Source organism: Lepisosteus platostomus, chromosome 14 (assembly GCF_059453375.1).
Source record: "Lepisosteus platostomus isolate fLepPlt1 chromosome 14, fLepPlt1.hap1, whole genome shotgun sequence".
Taxonomy (NCBI): Eukaryota; Metazoa; Chordata; class Actinopteri; order Semionotiformes; family Lepisosteidae; genus Lepisosteus; species Lepisosteus platostomus.
This window is the reverse complement of record NC_142624.1, coordinates 11062885-11082793: the sequence shown is the minus strand read 5'-3', so window position 1 is coordinate 11082793 and position 19909 is coordinate 11062885. Positions and strand designations below refer to the sequence as shown.

Below are 19909 nucleotides of genomic sequence, written 5' to 3'. Positions count from 1 at the left end.
GCAAAGGCACAAATGAGAAATAAAATAATTAAAAAAAAAATATTCTAAAATTCTAAATCCCCTTGTATTAGAATTCATACATCCATAGGTAAGAATGACATTAACCTCCAATTTTGCATCTTGTTCTTGTTCTTTATGACAAAATACTGTGTCAAGTTCTGTTAGATGCATAAATTAGGATTCTTGATTTTCCAGTTATTTCTACATATTGTATGTTAATAGCTTGATTTAAAGAGTGTGAAGTTTGCAGCACAGATATTTTTTCCACAACTCCACAAAATTGGATGAGAAATTACTTTTTCAAAAGTTGTTCTTGAAACATAACAAAAGTTCATGATAACATCACACTATAAACAGTATGTCTTTTGAATAATTACTGTACACACATCCAGAATATTCTGCATGAGACATTTTATACTAAAATTATTTCAAACAGGATTCTTGATGGTTTTGCAGAAGATCCCATAAGAAAATAACCCCTTTCAGTATAATTTAGTGGATCATATTGCAGATGTACAATGTACAATAGGTAGATTAAAAAAGGAAAATCCTAAATCCAATCTTGGGAAGGGATATCCATGGCTATTAGAAATATTATTTTTCCTCAAAAAGTACATACAGATAGTGTTTTTTTTACATTCATGCATATTAAAACTAGTATTTAATGAGCTTTGGATAAAACCGTATGACTGTGTTGGTACTGTAATGTTAACTGTGGACCTATTCTGTTTTTGTTTCTTAATTTATGTTTAAAAAATCAGTAATAGTGTGTCTTATTATAATAGTATACTAGTACTATATGCTAGCAATATATACTATATAATACTATACTAGTAATAGTATAATTCTAAACCTTAGGCCATTTTCCAAACTCAAAACCCTACTTTTTCTGTAGGCCATGTATATCATTTATTGAGTATACTTTCCAGTCAAGCATTAATCCAAAGGTGACTGATAAGGCCACCACAGGATGTGCACACTGTCTGGCAGACTGAGCAGGTTTGGTTTCAGGAGATATTGGATTGTATGCTGTGCCATAAACTATCTTTTCATGTTAGCTTTGGTCATATTTTTTAAACACTTTTTCTGTCCACCTCTGGTGTGGTTAAGAAGTGAACCTTTGGAATCATACAGTCTTACATGCAAATGACATAACCAAACCAATAGAACCTACAGAGGATGATCATAGCTTCAGTATTTCTGATACCTGATTGGGAGGGAACACTGATGTCACTGAGGGCATCTTTCACTCATTTAAGTTCTAGTTCACATTTCATAATTGTAGCGGCGAGGCTTATTAATAAGAAAGAATTAAGTGTTCTGAGCCTTCCCAAATGAGGCCCCATTTCTCTGTTCATCTCTAAGGTGCAGCCACAGAGAAACTATTCATGCAGGCTGATTTAAGGTTTCTTTTGATAAGGTTTCCTAGGACAGCTCCCAAAGGGGGATGCACTTAGCTAAGCCTGGCTATCATGATCAATGGTCATCCATTGGCGCCTATCTGTCTAGGGAGTGCCAGATGGACATCTGGACTGCATTCCTAAGTGTCAGGAGTAAGTGACTCATATCTCACCTTGATCAACCAATCAGGGACTGGTAGGGCCGAGTAACCCACGTGGGACTCTGATGCCCATGGAACTTTCAGCCAATCAACGAGCTGAAGTTCCTCCAGGTAAAAACAGGCAACACAGAGAGCCTGAGAGATTCAGTGGGATTCAGAGTAGAATTCTGTGGACTTTTCTAAAGGGAATTCAAAAGAGAATTCCAGGGCAGGACGGCCCAGGAGCAGAAGGCTCCCAAGGGCAGGACATTCTCGCAGCGCGCCTCCTGACCATCCTGCGACTCAGCCCAGACAACCACGGAATGGCCAGTGTGTCCGAGTGCCAGAACTTTCCTTTGTTCTAAGAGTCTAGAGCGGAGGTTGCCAGAGAGTAACCAGAGGATCCACCCGAGGTTAGCATCAGCAGCAAGCCTCATGAACAGGTCGGAACTGTGGACAGCTGAATCACTATTCAGAACTAGCTCTCCATCAGGAACGAACCGGTCCTCTTCCTGACTTGCTGGGACCCACAGTCAGCTTTTCTCCTGTGCACAAACTTTGCTAGTTAAATCCAACACTAACTAGCCGGTCAGTGAACATCAGCAGCGCACCATCGCAAACCGCACAGCACAGCCTGGCACGCAGCCAGAGAGCGCAGATTGGACAGCAACAAGCCTGCAACTGTTTCTTTGTGCCCCCAGGAGATCTGAATCCCCAGAGATTGGATGAGTATTCAACTTCAATGCATTACAGCTCGAGAATTCAATTGTTATCCCAACCAGTTGATATCAATTTAATTCCTAAGAGTTACGTACTTGTTTTGAGTATCTAATGTAGAAGTTATAACCAAGTGCATTTACGAAACGGTCTAAATGAATGATATACTGAACGTAGGTCCTCTTGATATGTGTAACTCTTTGTAACTGACTGAATATATACCTTTTGTATTCTGATAACCCTCTCGATAAGATCTGTTAGGTTTATATGCATATTCTATGTATTAATAAATGTATCCTCGTGTATTAGTACCTGTGTGTGTGCGTTGTTTGAGTTATATCGCATGGTTGGATTCTAAAGCCATCAAAAGAATCAATTTTGTGATTTACTGCTACAATTAATAATTGTCCCAGTAAATGCCCAAACCCTACAGAACTGGTGCCTTCAGAGAGCACACTACATTACATTTTGGCGTCCCTGGGCCGGCTATGGCAACGTTACATAATCATACAGTACAGTAGGGATGATGATTATATGGTTGCACATCAGTCTGTTTTCACTTTTGCTCTGGGTCAATTGCTGTAGTAGTGTTAACAGTTTCCAATGACCTTTAACTAAGGGGACATTTAAGATAATGTTTTTTCAGGCTACCTGTTCATTAGAAAAATTAAAACTGAAAACTTTTGACTTTCACCTGACACACGTTGTTGAGTATTGCCAAATTTGACTAACATTGTAGGCATATGATTTTGTAATATAATTGGATTATGACTTTTACAGTAATATTATTTTACCACATTTTTCACTCCATGCTTAAAATAATCAAGTTTAGGTTTTGTGCTTGAGTGTATATTTTCATGTCCATCTGTAGTGAAAGCAGAAATGTTAAAGACTTAAGCAACAACTGAAAAGGACTTTATAGCTTTTTTACCATTAGAATTCTTGAAAGAGAACAAATCAAAAGCAAGACCAGACCTTTAGAAAGAACAACACTAGATTTATACTGCAAGTTTCATATTAGAAAAAAAAGTTCAACATAAAATGTTTTTTTATACATACGTAACTCAAGTGTTTCACCTTTTGTAAGAGGGCAATAGGCTCAGACAAAATGTACATTCTTGCCTGAACCTTATTTCCCAGCCTGTGGGAAATGAGATTCTACCCATAGTCACCTAACCAGTTGCCAGAAGACAATTAATCGATGTGACAGGTTAAAAACCAGGAAAAAGTTTCCCAGGTCATTGGTTGATCTACTCTTAAGAGGCACAGAACACAAACACGTATTTGCTCCATTCACTGTAAGAACATGAGAAGGAATCAGCTGACCAAGGGACAAAGAAACCTTTTTGTTTTTGAGAGGCATCCTGCAGATTGACTTACGTTTCAATTGTTTAAGAAGCTGGTAAACACCTTAGCTGGCAACTGGAAGAAGTCTGCTATAAAATCAAAAAGGAGCTTAGGCTTTGGTTTTGGTTTATGGTGTATTTCGGATTTTTGTTTCCCTCACACTAAAAAATAAAGAGCACTAGTTTGACCCATGTTTTGTTCTCCCACTTATTTTAAAAATCCCATTACAGCACTCCAAGCTTGGAGTGTCAGTCTTTGTTTTTACATCTACCGTATTGTCATTCTAATTCTAACTATTTTCTATGTCACATTGTATATCACATGCATAACAATATAAATATGCCTTTTTAGGATAACAATGCAATAGGATAAAAAAAAATACTTTAGTAGTGCTTTCATTTTACAAAGCAAACATTCTGTGTTTCTGGGTCTGCAAATTTAAAAAAAATGTGTAAGGAGTAAGGAGGTATACCATATCAAGCACCACAACATGACAAATTTCATCTCACCATTTTTTTTTTCAAACAATCTCATACAGGACCACACTACACTGTTAAACTGTATGTTGGTATAGTGAATTTTTAAATTACTTCAGCTTTGTATGGTAGTCAGACAAATCTTACTTTAGTAATAAAAATCCAGTGTTTACTAATCCATTAGTAAACATTGTGCTTTCCTGTGCTAATCATACTGTACAGTATGCATACTGTACTAGTAACACAGAATTAATTAATTACAATTACAAATAAGATAAAATATTGACAAAATAGTACCAGAGTTATCTTTTTTTAATTACATACAGTATGTAGAATTATTAGAAATTGTGTCTAAATATTGATTAGAAAAGTTATTTTAGATTTTGATTATTAAAAATATATCATATGTAAAAGCAAGTAAACACATAGAAAACAAAAAAAGAGGCCAGAGTGATTTGAATGACTTTCAAAGAATGACTCACGGTCACATACTGTAAGTTAGAATTTTCACTAATGGAATTCTGCACTTTATGGACATTTTTCTTTGAAGAGCAAAAACCATACTTCTGCTACAACACCACCACCATAATTACAATAAAATATTTTAGATGTTTTTGATTTATAATATGCTGTTTATAGTTTGTTTCTCAGTAATCTTGCATAGGTTTTCATTCAGAATGTTTTATTCATATTGTTTTATTTTGAAACACTTTGGGTTCATTTGGTTTCACTTCCTCTGAAAGCAATTATGACATCAGTAATTGCTCAGTAATATAGTTAGTTCTTAACTATAATGTCAGCCTCTGTTTAAACTAACCTAATTGGAGCATGTTGCTATAGTTACTTAACCAAATTCAATTTAATTTTGCTTTGTGAAACTGAAAACCCAGACTTATGTATACATTTATACAGCTCACTACGTAATTTTATTTTGTGAAATAGCCCACTGTTGTTCACTGAATTTTTACCTTCAGTAATCTAAACACAACTCCTGCTGGGCACACCCTGATCTCACACTGAAGTGCAAAACAGAAAGTGTAAATAACTCAATTTCGAAAAGATTTCAGATTTTTTTTTAGGATTTGGATCTGTTGTAACTGTTAATTCAATAGTAAACATAAATTTGATTCTACTGTTTATTGTCCAATATTTTGAGTGATGTGGTTGGGCATACAGTTTTACTAAACAGGTTCAGTCTTAGCATTTTCAAAATGGAAAACAATATGTACAGTAACTGCTGTTTTGATTCGATTATGTTTCATTATGTTAGTTTCCGTGCAAACCCACACAGAAATACTGTATATTAATTGCATTTGTTGGTAAGGATTTTTTTTTTTGATTGGAAGATCTTGATTCTTGATTTTGATTTTATTCCCAACTGATCATACCGAGGAACAACTTTCTACAGAATAATTGTTAATAATGACATTTATTTGTTTATTAATAAAAGTGTCATTAAGAATGAAGTTAAATGTCTATTAGTAGCTGTATTACATCTAAAGTATGTAGAGCTTTTATTATGCAATAATGACTATTCAGATATCCTGGGAGTGAAAAGAACTGAAATTAAAGAAACATATTTAAATGGAGTGTAAGTCTTTAATGTGTTCTGGCACATCTGGATATCATTTGAATAGATTTTGTTGTATTTTTTTGTGATGGGACTCAGGGGAAAGCAGGGATATTGCAGACCTGGGGGTTCAGAGAATAAGTTGTATAGTCAAAAGTAAGGGTATAGTAAAAAAAAACTCTTAAAAAAGTGCGAAAAATGCATAATTCCTTGGGTGTTTCCCATATTCTACAGGTCTTTCCCATTAACAGGTGAATTTCTCTTAATGGACCACTCACTATCGCTTAGTCACTGTCACACCCTCTGCAGCCAGAGGGCGCTCCTTCTCTGTCCTGTCCCTAGTTTCCGGACTGCTGTCCTTCCTGTCCCTCTCTTTCCCTTGGGCTATATATTTCCGGGTCTTGAAACTCTGTCATCGCTCAGCATTGACATTCAGATGTCCTGAGACCCGCCTAGCACCAGGGCGCCCCACGTCCGCTCCCTGAGGGCATAGGTTTCTATACGGCATTCCTGAGCTCTTTGCACTAATGAGCCCGGGCCTTTTTCCCGTCTTGCCGCTACGCATATGGGTCTTTTTCCGCTCTCCTGCTCCCCACGGTTAGTCCCTTTGGACGTCCGTGACAGTCACATATCGAGTAATCCTAATGACATTGCCTAAATTCAAACCAATCATATACAAAAGCAACAAGGCCCAACTTCAGCTACAAGAGGAGATCTTTACAATTTTGTGCTTCCTGCATGATGCCACAAGGTTTTTTACATGCTTAGGCTGTATTGGCTGTATTAGAAATCCATGACCAGAATTGCAAAAGTCTGCTAATTATAACATAAAATGAAGGAAGTATAAAAGTGACTTTCTGATAAAAAGGGGCACTATTTACAAAATTTACTAAATAGTAACACCCTATTTTAAATGGCTAAAAATTGCTAAGACTACAGGAAAAAATGAAGGTTGGAATGAACATTAAGATAGTATTACATCACCTGCTTCGTACTATATTTAAAGTTTTAAAAATGTGATAATTTTTTGGCTGCTGCCATTCTAGAAGTAACAGTTTAACAACACAGTGCTAACAAGAAATTAATACTAAAAAAGTCATATTACAATGGTGTGTTAATGTTGCGAAAACACATGCAATTTATGCACAAATCACACAATCATGCTCAAGTTTGGAAAAATATTTGGAAGGAGATTAAACCTATAATTACATGCAACAAAGAGTAAATGTCATCACTGGAAAGTGTAAATGATACAATGAAAGGAACAGAACAACTTCAAATGGGCATACATATAACTAGCACATTTAATTCAAGCTTGCCTTCTAAATTCCTTTAGAACTAATACACTAATACACAATTTCTGAAAGGGTTCATAAAATGTAAATCTTTACTAAGCAATGATCAACTATGACTTTTTAAATATAGTACTCTAGCAAATCCCATTATAATACAGATTCAGCACATACAGAATGTGCTGCAGTAGTTCACAGTCCAGAGGCTGCACGAGACTGTAGCAGATTGCAGTAGACTGCAGCATTTTAGAAATTTTCAGTTATGTGAGTGCGCTACTTTGTAAAACTGCCGGGTGGAGCTGGGAAAGCTGATTGTGGCGTGTGAAGCATTTGGGCTGTCACCAGAACACGCCTGGTTTCAAATCCCGCTCCATGCTGAGGAACAATCTTTTCCAAATATAGAAATTAAATTGTACACTGTTAAGACTTTTATTAATTTTAAACTGTTATTATACTGGAACTTGTGAACATGATGTGCCTCTTTCATGTTTACAGCCACATAGAGAAAATCCAAAGGTAAATAACAGTACCATAATGTAATACATACCTAATGTACACACAGTAGATGGTAGTGATAGATGAATATGAAAATGAACACAACAGTATTCCACCCTCTTCATAAATATTTTATGTATCAAAGTTTTTAACATGGTGACTTACGATGCATTATGGTTTTAACATGCTTTTTCAGGCATTATATTGTAGCGCTCTCGTGTTCACTTGGGTACAGATACAGCCATTCAAAGTGCACGGTACAAACACGTACCGCGGGCAAATCCCTACGTCATAGCGTGTCATAGCATGTCATACGTGATTGGCTGGCCAAAACGACGACAGGGGCACTTGTGGTGCGTTGGTCGGTCATGGAAAGATTTAATCATTTAATGTCTTTACTGTGCACTCTTTAATCCTTTAGTATTGAATATTTATATGGAATTTTACAGCTAAAGGGAATTTTTGGTAGCTGAGCATAAAAAGAAGAGGAGCATAACACATCTGAAGGTCATAAACGATATTAATTTAGGAACATAAACATATTACTGTATGTAAGCTGTACTGTATATGGCTGGTCTTGGTAGTTTAAAGAAAAAATACACACCAGTCTTCCATTTCTCCCTAAGCATTTTAAGCATAAAAGTTTTATTAAACTGTCCCCAAATATGCGATTGCTGTAGAGAATGAATTATAATTTAAAACATTTATTTAACACGAAAATTAAGCTGTTTACGTTCCACCACCTGAGAATATAGTCCCTCATTGCTACGCAATGCAGAAACACAGCCAGAAGTAACTAGCAAAGAGAGGACATTAGCTAGCTAATATGATAAAGGAATAAATGACTTTTTTGTTTATTTCTTTAGCACATTTATTTGAACATTTCCATCAATTGTACAAGCACTGAAAAACTGTCCAATCCTTACTTCGTGAGGCATTTTCTTTTACGCTCCGGGCATGCTCCCACTGGCGTTGGTCTGTCTTCTAGGATATAACGCCAGCGATTTCTTGTTAAAATTGGGTTCCAATAATGCCGCATTAAACTCTTGTTTTCATGTCCACTATAACAGACATAATCTCCCTTGCTTTTAACCAAGCATTTCATAATTTCTAAGAATGAAAATGATTTAAACCATGCGACACTTATCATTCTACGAAAGCTCAAAATATCACAAGGATCCTCAAGAGCGCAACAAAGACAGCAGAAAAAGATATGTGTATCAAATACATGAGAATCCAAGCTTTTTATCTATGCTTTCTTATCTATGCTAAGAAGTAGTCTTTAAAAATTCTTTATCACACAGTAAAAAGTAAAAAATTATACCAGAGATTATGGCATGGCTTCAAAATGGTGATTGGCTGACACCATCTGACACCCCTCTGATCTGTTCTACACCTGCTGATCTGTTCTATACTAAAAAGCTGTATTTATTTAATACCACTCGATATTAATGGAGTTTAGTTGATACTGTTTAGACTTTTAATTATTTTAAACTGTATTACAGCATTGTACACATGCTTATAAGAGAAGAGAGAAAACACAAAGTTTCAGTTGTGAAGCCTTCTACAGGTGTGAGGGTCTTCAACTCAAAAAGAAACACTAAAATGTAATGTAGGCTCTGAACGGGTTAAACTACGATTTGGGCTTGCTTGACGTCACTGCCTTTCATCTGAAATCCTGAAGTTTAAAGATTAAAATATCTTACCCGCTGCAATCCGGGCACAGAAGGATTAAAAAGTCAGACAAGCAGCGGGGAGGGTGAGTTGTGAAACTGTTACCTGGATAAAGAGGCTAGAAAATAGGTGGATTTACACCTGTGAAAAGCGTTCCAATTTTAATGCTATACTGAAGACATTATTCATAAAAAATTATCTTGTACGGTCTGTAAACTGAAAATGTTATTCCCATTCTAATGTGAATGTGACACTGAAAATATTATTAATAACCTTTTAAATCTGAAGGGAGATCTAAAGGGATCCACATGGCACAGGACGTCACTGCGCAGGCGAGCAAGCACACCCTCTAATATCAGGCGTATGCGTTAAATATATTTAGATCTTTGAATTAATATTGTTATTGATTTCTTTAGCCTCACAACATTGTCCAATAATACTATTCTTGTGTCTAATTTTTAGTTAAGCAGGATTTGAGCTACAGACCAAAAAAAAAACAAGATTCACTTTTTTCACATATTGATGATGATATCAGTAGCAGTTTGAAACTATTCGTTGTTATTAATAAATGCCTTAGATTCGAACATGTTGTGATATTTAGAAATATAAAAAAGTCAATAGAGTGTCCATAATATTGTAGCGCATTCGCCCCTGGCAGAGGCCGGAGAGCACCCGGCTGGCGTATGCGGTGAGGGGCAGGACAGAAGTGGAATCAGTCAGGTTGGCGTTTAGGAAGGCAGATGACCAGTGCTGCTGTCCCACAATGAAATGGGCATACAGTCTGGGGAGATCGCTTGTTTTCCATGTAAATAGTTCCCTGGTTCAGCACCCCTGGGTGTTACTCTCTCTCTTTTCTATCTCTCTCTCTCGCTCACTGTCTCTCTCTCGGGCACGCGCTCTGGCTCGCTCGCGCTCTTGGTGAGCTTGTCTTGTGTCTCTCTCTCGTCTGGGCACGGAAGTGCTGCTGGCAGGTGGTGACGGAAAAGAAATAAAGCGCAGTTTTTAACTCCACAAGTCTGAATCTCTGTGTTCATCCTCACCGAACCCGAATTCGTTACATTGGTGTCAGAGCGGGAGGATGGACAGTGAACGGCCGATGATGTCGGACTTGGAGAAGCACCGGTTCCCCCAGAAGCCGAGTGACCCCCTAAAGCGCTTTTTGGGGGCGAACAGTAGCCGCCAAGGGTCAGGACGACCCCTCAGCACCGCCAGTGGCCACAGCCCTTATCAGGGCTACCCAACGGCGACCTACTTAGCAGAAGGGGGGCACTTTCCCGGGTTGCCTCAGGCTGTGTGGCGGGAAGGAGAGGCCAGACCAGCAGGGTCCAGCCCGCCACCCCTGCACCAGCCTGCGCCGGTGAGACGGAGCCGTTATAATGGAGAGGTCCCATGGGAAATGTTTGAGGCCCTGTTCCAGATGGTGGTCTGGGCAAACGGCTGGTCTCAGGTGGAGATGGCGGGCCACCTCGCCGCGGTCCTGGTGGGGAAGGCCTGCCAGGCATTGCTGGATGTACCCAGGGACCAGCGGTACAACTACCTGGCGTTGGCGTCAGCCCTCCGGAGGTGTTACGGCGGGAGAGGGGAGGCGCCGAGACTGATGCGGGCGAGGTTGGCCCAATGCCGCCGCCTAGCAGGAGAGCCACTGGGTCCGGTCGCCGCAGACGTGGCGTACTTAGCCCACCAGGGAGGAGGAGGCCCACCGGGAGGTAGCGCTCCAGGGGTTCTTCCGGGCCCTGGCGCTGACAGAGGTCAGAGGCCGCATAGTTGTACCGCTGGTCCCTGGGTACATCCAGCAACGCCTGGCAAGCCTTCCCCTCCAGGACCGCGGCGAGGCGGCATTATTTCTAAATATCTAAATATCACAACGTGTCCCCTTGGATTCCAGCTAGTGTGTAATTACGCATCGTTGAAAAACCATTTAAAAAAAGAGAATTAGCTCACTGAAAGTTTTATGTGTAAGCTGTGAATGTTTTCACAACTTGTGGTCTTTAAAATGCATTTGGTTTGAAGGCTTTCTGTGTTTCCCTTCCTAAGATATGAACAAAAGAATATTCGAGCGTGGTCAAAAAATGGCTTAAAAAATAATTTAAAAATTAGATGTAATGATATAAACATTTACTGCAATACATTTACTTGGGTGGGTAGCCGCGTCAGCCTGCAACTTTCTGCTGTGAATCCTTCTTCAGGTATGAAGGAACAGACAAAGCAGGAACTTATTGTACTTTCTAATGACATTACACGTGGAGAGATTACAGATTACAGACTTTAATCGTCTTTAATTTTGTTATACATTTTAGAAAAGTTTCATCTTTGCATACACCACAAAACTATTTTTGATTGTATTTCTGAATGCTATGTATAAAGAAAACTTGCAGTTTACTCAACAATTCTAAGATGAGGAACTGTATGGCATGTCTAATGGTCTAACCCCATTTTCCCCACTTTGATTAAAATCGCAAAGTGTGTTTAATTAAATGCCTTTATTGGTTCATAATCTGACAAAGCAATGTAAATCATTATCTTTGCATTCTAAATCCCTTAATTCACTTTAAGCATAGCTTTCTCACTATTTAGATTTATTTTTCATACCATCGTTAAAAAAAGCAGGAGCGTATACTTCTTCCTCACGGGATCAAACGTGGAAGGGTTAGAGTGATTGTTTTTATTTTTAAATACATTTTAGAAAAGTGTCATTTATACAAAAAAGTTGCATTTAATACCACTCGATAGTTATATTAATAGAGATAATCTCTCTATTAAAACTCAGATCAAAGATCAAACAGCAATATATCATACACTGGGACTGATCTGTGATCTGTGATGTGGTTGAGTATGAATTGTGGCCCTCTAGCAGGCAAAGTTGTCTGTGGCGAAAAATAAAAACTGGTTTAACAACTCTAAAGCATACTGCAGTTTTTGTTAGACCATTAGACATGCAATACACTTCCTCGTGATCATCTTAGAATCTTTGAGTAAGCTGCATTTTTTATTTATTTTATATACACAATACTGCTGACAGCAGGAAGATTCCTATGGGTTTACTCAGCAGCTTATTAAAAACAGCACCAATGGTGTTCAAACTGATTTTTTTTTTACACACAAGACTGACACAGCTTCGCACTGTGAATCTGTTTTTCTAAGAAAACATGTATCCGTAGGGGGAGGTGTCTTTCGTTGGAAGACCCGCCCCCTTCTACTTTGAAAATACCTGTGAAACAGGTTTAATTCGGCACAGCCAGCACTCCCGCAGAGAGTGATGAAAACCGCGCAGCGCCAGGCGAATGCACATTGATGTAGGGCTTTCGGGCTCACATTGATTTGCACCCTACAGTACAACCTGCGGTGTACATACAGTACAAGCATGTTGTGATATTTTGAAATATAAAAAATGTCAATATACTGTAGTGTCCATAATATTTGCTATTTTAGTTTTTCAAAGAAATTTTTATTTGTTAAAAGAAAACTCAAAGCAATGGCTGGATTTGAAAACCCGACCTCACGCTTATACTGTAAATCGGTCACTTAAGCTGTCACGCCACCAAGGGAAGTCATGTGACACGCATGGAAACAGCAATACACATACAGTAATATCGTCAGAAGGACTACGTAAAAACGTTTCGAAATAACCACATGTAAGACTTTGATAATTAAAATGTTTAGGGAGAAATGGAATATTGGTGTGTATTTTTTCTTTAAAATACCAATACCAGCAACATACAGTTTACATAATATGTTTATGTTCCTAAATTAATATCGTTTATGACGTTCAGATGCGTCATGCTCCTCTTCTTTTTATGCTCAGCTACTATAATTTCCCTTTAGTGGTAAAATTCCATATAAATATTCAATACTAAGCAGATTAAAATGTGCACAGTAAAGAGATTAAATGATTACATCTTTTCACTAATGACCAATACACCACAATATCTTCAGTGTCGTTTTAACATTGGAATGTTTTTTTTCACAAGTGTCAAAAGAAGTGTAATGTTTCATAGCCGTTCAGGGACGCCAAATATGTAATCATAGCCACTCAGGGACGCCATAAATGTAACGTTGCCATAGCCAAAATGTAAATGTAGTGGCTCTCTGAAGGCACCAGTTCTGTAGGGTTTGGGCATTTACTGAGACAATTATTAATTGTAGCAGTAAATCACAAAGTTGATTCTTTTGATGGCTTTAGAGTCCAACCATGCGACATAACTCAAACAACGCACACACACAGGTACTAATACACGAGGATACATTTATTAATACATAGAATATGCATATAAACCTAAAAGATCTTATCGAGAGGGTTATCAGAATACAAAAGGTATATATTCAGTCAGTTACAAAGAGTTACACATATCAAGAGGACATACGTTCAATATATCATTCATTAAGACCGTTTCGTAATTGAACTTGTTTACAACTTCTACATTAGATACTCAAACAAGTACATAACTCTTAGGAATTAAATTGATATCAACTGGTTGGGATAACAATTGAATTCTCGAGCTGTAATGCATTGAAGTTGAATACTCATCCAATCTTTGGGGATTCAGATCTCCTGCGGGCACAAAGAAACAGTTGCAGGCTGTTGCTGTCCAATCCGCGCTCTCTGGCTGTGTGCCAGGCTGTGCTGTGCGGTTTGCGATGGTGCGCTGCTGATGTTCACTGACCGGCTAGTTAGTGTTGGCTTTAACTAGCAAAGTTTGCACACAGGAGAAAAGATGACTGTGGGTCCCAGCAAGTCAGGAAGAGGACCGGTTCGTTCCTGATGAAGAGCTAGTTCTGAATAGTGATTCAGCTGTCCACAGTTCCGACCTGTTCACGAGGCCTGCTGCTGGTTACTCTCTGGCAACCTCCACTCTAGACTCTTAGAACAAAGGAAAGTTCTGGCACTCGGACACACTGGCCGTTCCGTGGTTGTCCGGGCTGAGTCTCAAGATGGTCAGGAGGCGCGCTGTGAGAATGTCCTGCCCTTGGGAGCCTTCTGCTCCTGGGCCGTCCTGCCCTGGAATTCTCTTTTGAATTCCCTTTAGAAAAGTCCACAGAATTCTCCTGAATCTTACTGAATCTCTCAGGCTCTCTGTGTTGCCTGTTTTTACCTGGAGGAACTTCAGCTCGTTCATTGGCTGAAAGTTCCATGGGCATCAGAGTCCCACGTGGGTTACTCGGCCCTACCAGTCCCTGATTGGTTGATCAAGGTGAGATATGAGTCACTTACTCCTGACACTTAGTAATGCAGTCCAGATGTCCATCTGGCACTCCCTAGACAGATAGGCGCCAATGGATGACCATTGATCATGATAGCCAGGCTTAGCTAAGTGCATCCCCCTTTGGGAGCTGTCCTTATCAAACCTTAAATCAGCCTGCATGAATAGTTTCTCTGTGGCTGCACCACAGAGATGAACAGAGAAATGGGGCCTCATTTGGGAAAGCTCAGAAACACTTAATTCTGCCTTATTAATAAGCCTCGCCGCTACAGAAGCAATACACAACCTGTCTCCTCTATAACTTTGATGCGACACACCCACCATGTTTTGAATGGCTGCATCTGTATGTGCCCTCACCGCTCCCGCCTCAGGTTGGCCCCTCACCGCTGGGGTCTCAAACCTGGGCCTCTGGCATAACTCAAAAAGGACACAGCCAGTTGAGCTAAAGGGAAATCTCCAGTCTGCCCAATGGCTGCGGTCTCTGCTATTCACAGGGAAGGGCGGTGACGTCACCGCGCTGGTAAACCAGCTCGCACAACCTCCAATGTCCGCCGTATGCGTTACAATATACAGTTATATACTGCACTTCATAAAAAGTTACTGTATAAAGTTTTATCTTTTTCTAAGAATACCTAGTAAGAACACCACTTGCTGCTATTGTAAAAAAAAAGTACTGACTACTGATTACTGAGTACTAATACCACTCGATAGTAAAATTAGTATGGAATCAGGTAAGTAAGCAGCTAAAATATGAAAGGTTTTGGAAACATTTTGACATTCATTTTCTTTTTATGAAAAACTTGAATTGTCCTTATAGCGGCAATGGACAATGGAACACTCATAGACTGTAAAGTTTTTTTTTCTCATGGACTGTAAAGTAGCGCGCTGCACCCAGGTCAAAGCCCAGTCGGCACATTACTTTCGGTTTGTTTCTTACATAGCCGAATATATAAAAATAGCCCACTGTTGTGAATGCCATGTGCCTCTTTCACTGGTTTACATCCGCATTAAGAACACCTAGATTTTGTCCTAATATAAATTTCAGCAACAATTATTGTAACTTTAAATTTGGATTAAGAAAAATATTTCATTCATCCTGTATTGTTGTAGTGGCTTTAAAACCACACGATCTCATACTGTATATACAGTTGTAGCGGCGAGGCTTATAAATAAGATGGAATTAAGTGTTGCTGTGCTTTCCCAAATGAGGCCCCATCTCTCTCTTCATCTCTGTGGTGCAGCCACAGAGAAGCTATTCATGCAGGCTGATTTAAAGATGTTTTTTTTTGATAAGGGACAGCTCCCAAATGGGGATGCACTTAGCTAAGCCTGGCTATCATGATCAATGGTCATCCATTGGCGCCTATCTGTCTATGGAGTGCCAGATGGACATCTGGACTGCATTCCTAAGTTTCAGGAGTAAGTGACTCATATCTCACCTTGATCAACCAATCAGGGACTGGTAGGGCCGAGTAACCCACATGGGACTCTGATGCCCATGGAACTTTCAGCCAATGAACGAGCTGAAGTTCCTCCAGGTAAAAACAGTGTGTCCGAGTGCCAGAACTTTCCTCTGTTTTAAGAGTCTAGAGCGGAGGTTGCCAGAGAGTAACCAGAGGATCCACCCGAGGTTAGCATCAGCAGCAAGCCTCGTGAACAGGTCGGAACTGTGGACAGCTGAATCACTATTCAGAACTAGCGCTTCATCAGGAACGAACCGGTCCTCTTCCTGACCTGCTGGGACCCACAGTCATCTTTTCTCCTGTGCACAATTTCTTGCTAGTTTCAGCCAACACTAACTAGCGAGTCTTCAGAGAGCATCAGCAGCGCACCGTCGCTAGCCGCACAGCACAGCCTGGCACCAAGCCAGAGAGCGCAGATTGGACAGCAATAGCCTGCAACTGTTTCTTTGTGCCCGCAGGAGATCTGAATCCCCAGAGATTGGATGAGTATTCAACTTCAATGCATTACTGCTCGAGAATTCAATTGTTATCCCAACCAGTTGATATCAATTTAATTCCTAAGAGTTATGTACTTGTTTTCAGTATCTAATGTAGAAGTTGTAACCAAGTTCACTTTATGAAACGGTCTAAATGAATGATATACCGAACGTATGTCCTCTTGATATATGTAACTCTTTATAACTGACTGAATATATATATCTGTTGTATTCTGATAACCCTCACCATAAGATCTGTTAGGTTTACATGCATATTCTATGTATTAATAAATGTATCCTCGTGTATTAGTACCTGTGTGTGTGCGTTGTTTGAGTTATATCGCATGGTTGGATTCTAAAGCCATTAAAAGAATCATTTTGTGACTTACTGCTACAATTAATAATTGTCCCCGTAAATGCCCAAACCCTACAGAACTGGTGCCTGGTAGCACACTACACAGTATATTTATATAGTATACATCACACTGCCGATCATAGGCATGTGAACTACTGTTTCAGTATATCTATGTATCTGACTTCCTGTGATTGGCGTGTGTGGAACAGCAACAGGCAAAACCTGCAGGTAGTGGGGTGGGCGTCGTCCAACTTTCTGAATTGTAAAAAATAAACCTTTGGTGAGTTTGCACGAGAAACAAAGGGTACCTTTTGAGAAGTCATGTACTACTTGCAAACTAGCTGGTCTTGACAAATTAAACAGTTGTCTGTCCTATAGCTTTTTTTTTTTTAATTGAGCAGAAAGTCACCTTGCTCTTGTTTTTTTATTATAATGGGAGTGTGAAAATGGAGTGAGCACCAGGGCGCACAGTGAGATTGCTGAGATGGATAATTTTAGTAAATACATAGGAACAAGTAATAGGTTTATTCCATTCTGAAAATTGAATTTTCAGCAATTAAATATGAATTTTCAGTAAATATTTTAGTAAATATATTGATATGTCTGGATTTTCAGTTTCATGAGGCAAAATAAAATTGCATCCATCTGTGATTAAGCTACTTGACATTGCCTCCCGTGAAGTCGCAGTGTAGTGCCCACAGAGTGTTAGTTTTAATATAACAATCTATTACTGTGATCTTAAGTTTTTTTAATTGTTTGTAATCGTTATTCTTGCAAATACATTTTGAATTGTTATTCAGTTTGTGTCTGTGTGTTAGTTGGTGGGCATACGTTCAAAGTGAAAATTCTTCCAAGAGGAGGGTAGCTTTAAAGCAGACAAAATGGCACAAAACTTTTCCAGCCCTGTACTTTTGGGCTCTGTTCGGCTCAAGGAATGCTTAAGCCATTCCTCTTTGGCACTTTAATCATAGAAGTTACATTACAATTATGTTATATTTTTACGTTTTTTTAAGGCTTCAACTGATGCATAAAAAATGTAGCAAAAACTTAAAAAGTCGCTTACACCTGGGATCTGCTTAATCCAAACTAAGGTTTCCAGAAATGCAACCAGGTACTAGATATTGTTTAAATAAAACCTATGACAATTTTCACAAATTGTGATCTTTTAAATGCCTGTGGTTTGAAGGCTCTGTCATTTTTCGCAAAGTTATAGACATCTAAAAAAATTGTGGTCACATAAATATGCATTTTAATAAGCGAAGATTATGAAAACAGGAGAAAACAAATGACTCTGAACTATAATAACATATCTGATAATTAACTATATGAATTTATATTAATAACAGCTAATAATTTCAAACTGTTTCTATTTCAGTTTCAGCTGTCTTTTTAATACCATTTTGTTATTCTCAATTTTAATTATAAGAATACACACTATTATTGTTGTTGCTGCTGCTGCACCCACTAGGCTTCCAGCTTTGAATCACCTACTTCTTCGACTAGCTTGCAGAGAACATCATTGCCCTGCTTTTTGTCTATCACTAAATAAAAAGGTCAATATAGAACACGTTATTACTGTTTATTTTTATATTTACGTTTATAATAGAGAGTCCCCATTATTCAGTGTACTGTACCGATGAGCTAACATCTGGGAAAAGTTTCTTTCTTTGAATCAAACACAACAAAATACTGAAAATTGACACAATATGCCAGGAAACATGATAGATGCATTAGCAAGTCAATGTGATTCTAATAAAAAGCAGTGTGTGATCTCCTGTCCCAGCCTCAGAGGCAGACAGTGAGCACAAAGCAAGAACTCATCATAGCAAATCAAAGGTTCTGTTTTTTAGTGTGCTAATAAATTAAATAAAAATATATAAAAAAATATAACTTTCTCTGCAATAATTATCATATCCCTCAACTCAACTCGTTCATTTCTGGTTATTTTGGTAACATTTTGACATGTTCCTTTTAAATACATTGCTGTCGCAATAGGCACCATTTCAGTAAGCACCATTTCAGTAAGAGGGTCGAGCCTGTTTAGTCGAGCAAAGCAGATGTGAATTCATTTTTCGAGCCAATCGATACAATTCACAACAGAGTCTAACAGATTTTAAAACGTCAAGCATTTTCTTGACGGCAAAAGTCTCGTGGTGGATGTTGCGATGCATCCATTCATTTCTGGAGCAACCTCTCTAATTCGTGCAACTACACCGCTGTGTCTGCTTGTCATTGCTCTAGCACTGTCTGTACAAACTCCGATGCATTTTATCCAGTCAATGCCATTCTCCTTGATAAATTCATACAGAAGCTGAAATATGTGCTCTCCTGTAGTCCCTCTTGGTAGCGGCTTACAGAACAGAAAGTCCTCATTGGATGTACCCTCAAACTCGTATCTAACGTAACTAGCAAATTGGCCAAATCAACTACGAACTAATCTAATAGCAGTGAAAAGCATCTGCTCAGCTTAACACGCTCTGTCAGTGTACTTTTGATATCAACCGCCATATCAATAACTCTATGAGTGACTGTGTCTTTCAGAGGGGGCAGCAGGTTGAGCTGTTTAGCCGCTTTTTCTCCAAACATAATATGCGTCAGCTCTTTTGCCAACGGTAAATAAAGTTCTTCAAAAATAGTGTGGGGCTTACCTGCTTTAGCAAGCCGCAAGTTCGCATTTACCCCCATTTCCGTTTCAGGAGTCCGTCTCAGAAGTTAAAAGAAGTTTTTATTTCATGCGCATGGGAGTGAAAGAGAGACACTGTGTATTTTTCTCAAATTAACCTAGAACAGTTCTTAAATATTTTTCTGTTATCTATCATTCTTTCCTGTGCTAACAAGATTACCAGCGTTTGTAGCACGCATTTTTATGCATTCTTGTGTTTACAACATTGGCATTGTTCCAAAATCACGCACATTCTCCTATCTCCCTATTTGCTCGAGATAAGTTTTTTTTAAATACAATTGGTCACTTAAGTTCGTTGCATGCATTTCTACGCTTTCCTCTGCTTACAAGATTGGTGGTGTTCCAAAATCACCCACATTCTTCTACCTCCCTATTTGCTGGAGATAAGTTTTTTTTAAATACAATTGGTCACTTAAGTTCGTTGCATGCATTTCTACGCTTTCCTCTGCTTACAAGATTGGTGGTGTTCCAAAATCACCCACATTCTTCTACCTCCCTATTTGCTGGAGATAAGTTTTTTTAAATACAATTGGTCACTTACGTTTGTAGCACGCATTCCTATATATAGTAATACATAGTAGCTCTTGTGCCCACTCAAGTATTATCACGCGCTGTATCATAGT

At 38.7% G+C, this 19909-nt stretch overlaps 1 protein-coding gene across 2 annotated transcripts in view; it reads right to left on the bottom strand.

The window, feature by feature from the left end:
* Window positions 1–19909, bottom strand: part of cntnap5a (contactin associated protein family member 5a) — a 448552-nt gene that overhangs the window by 338019 nt on the left and 90624 nt on the right. The window lies entirely within an intron of this gene.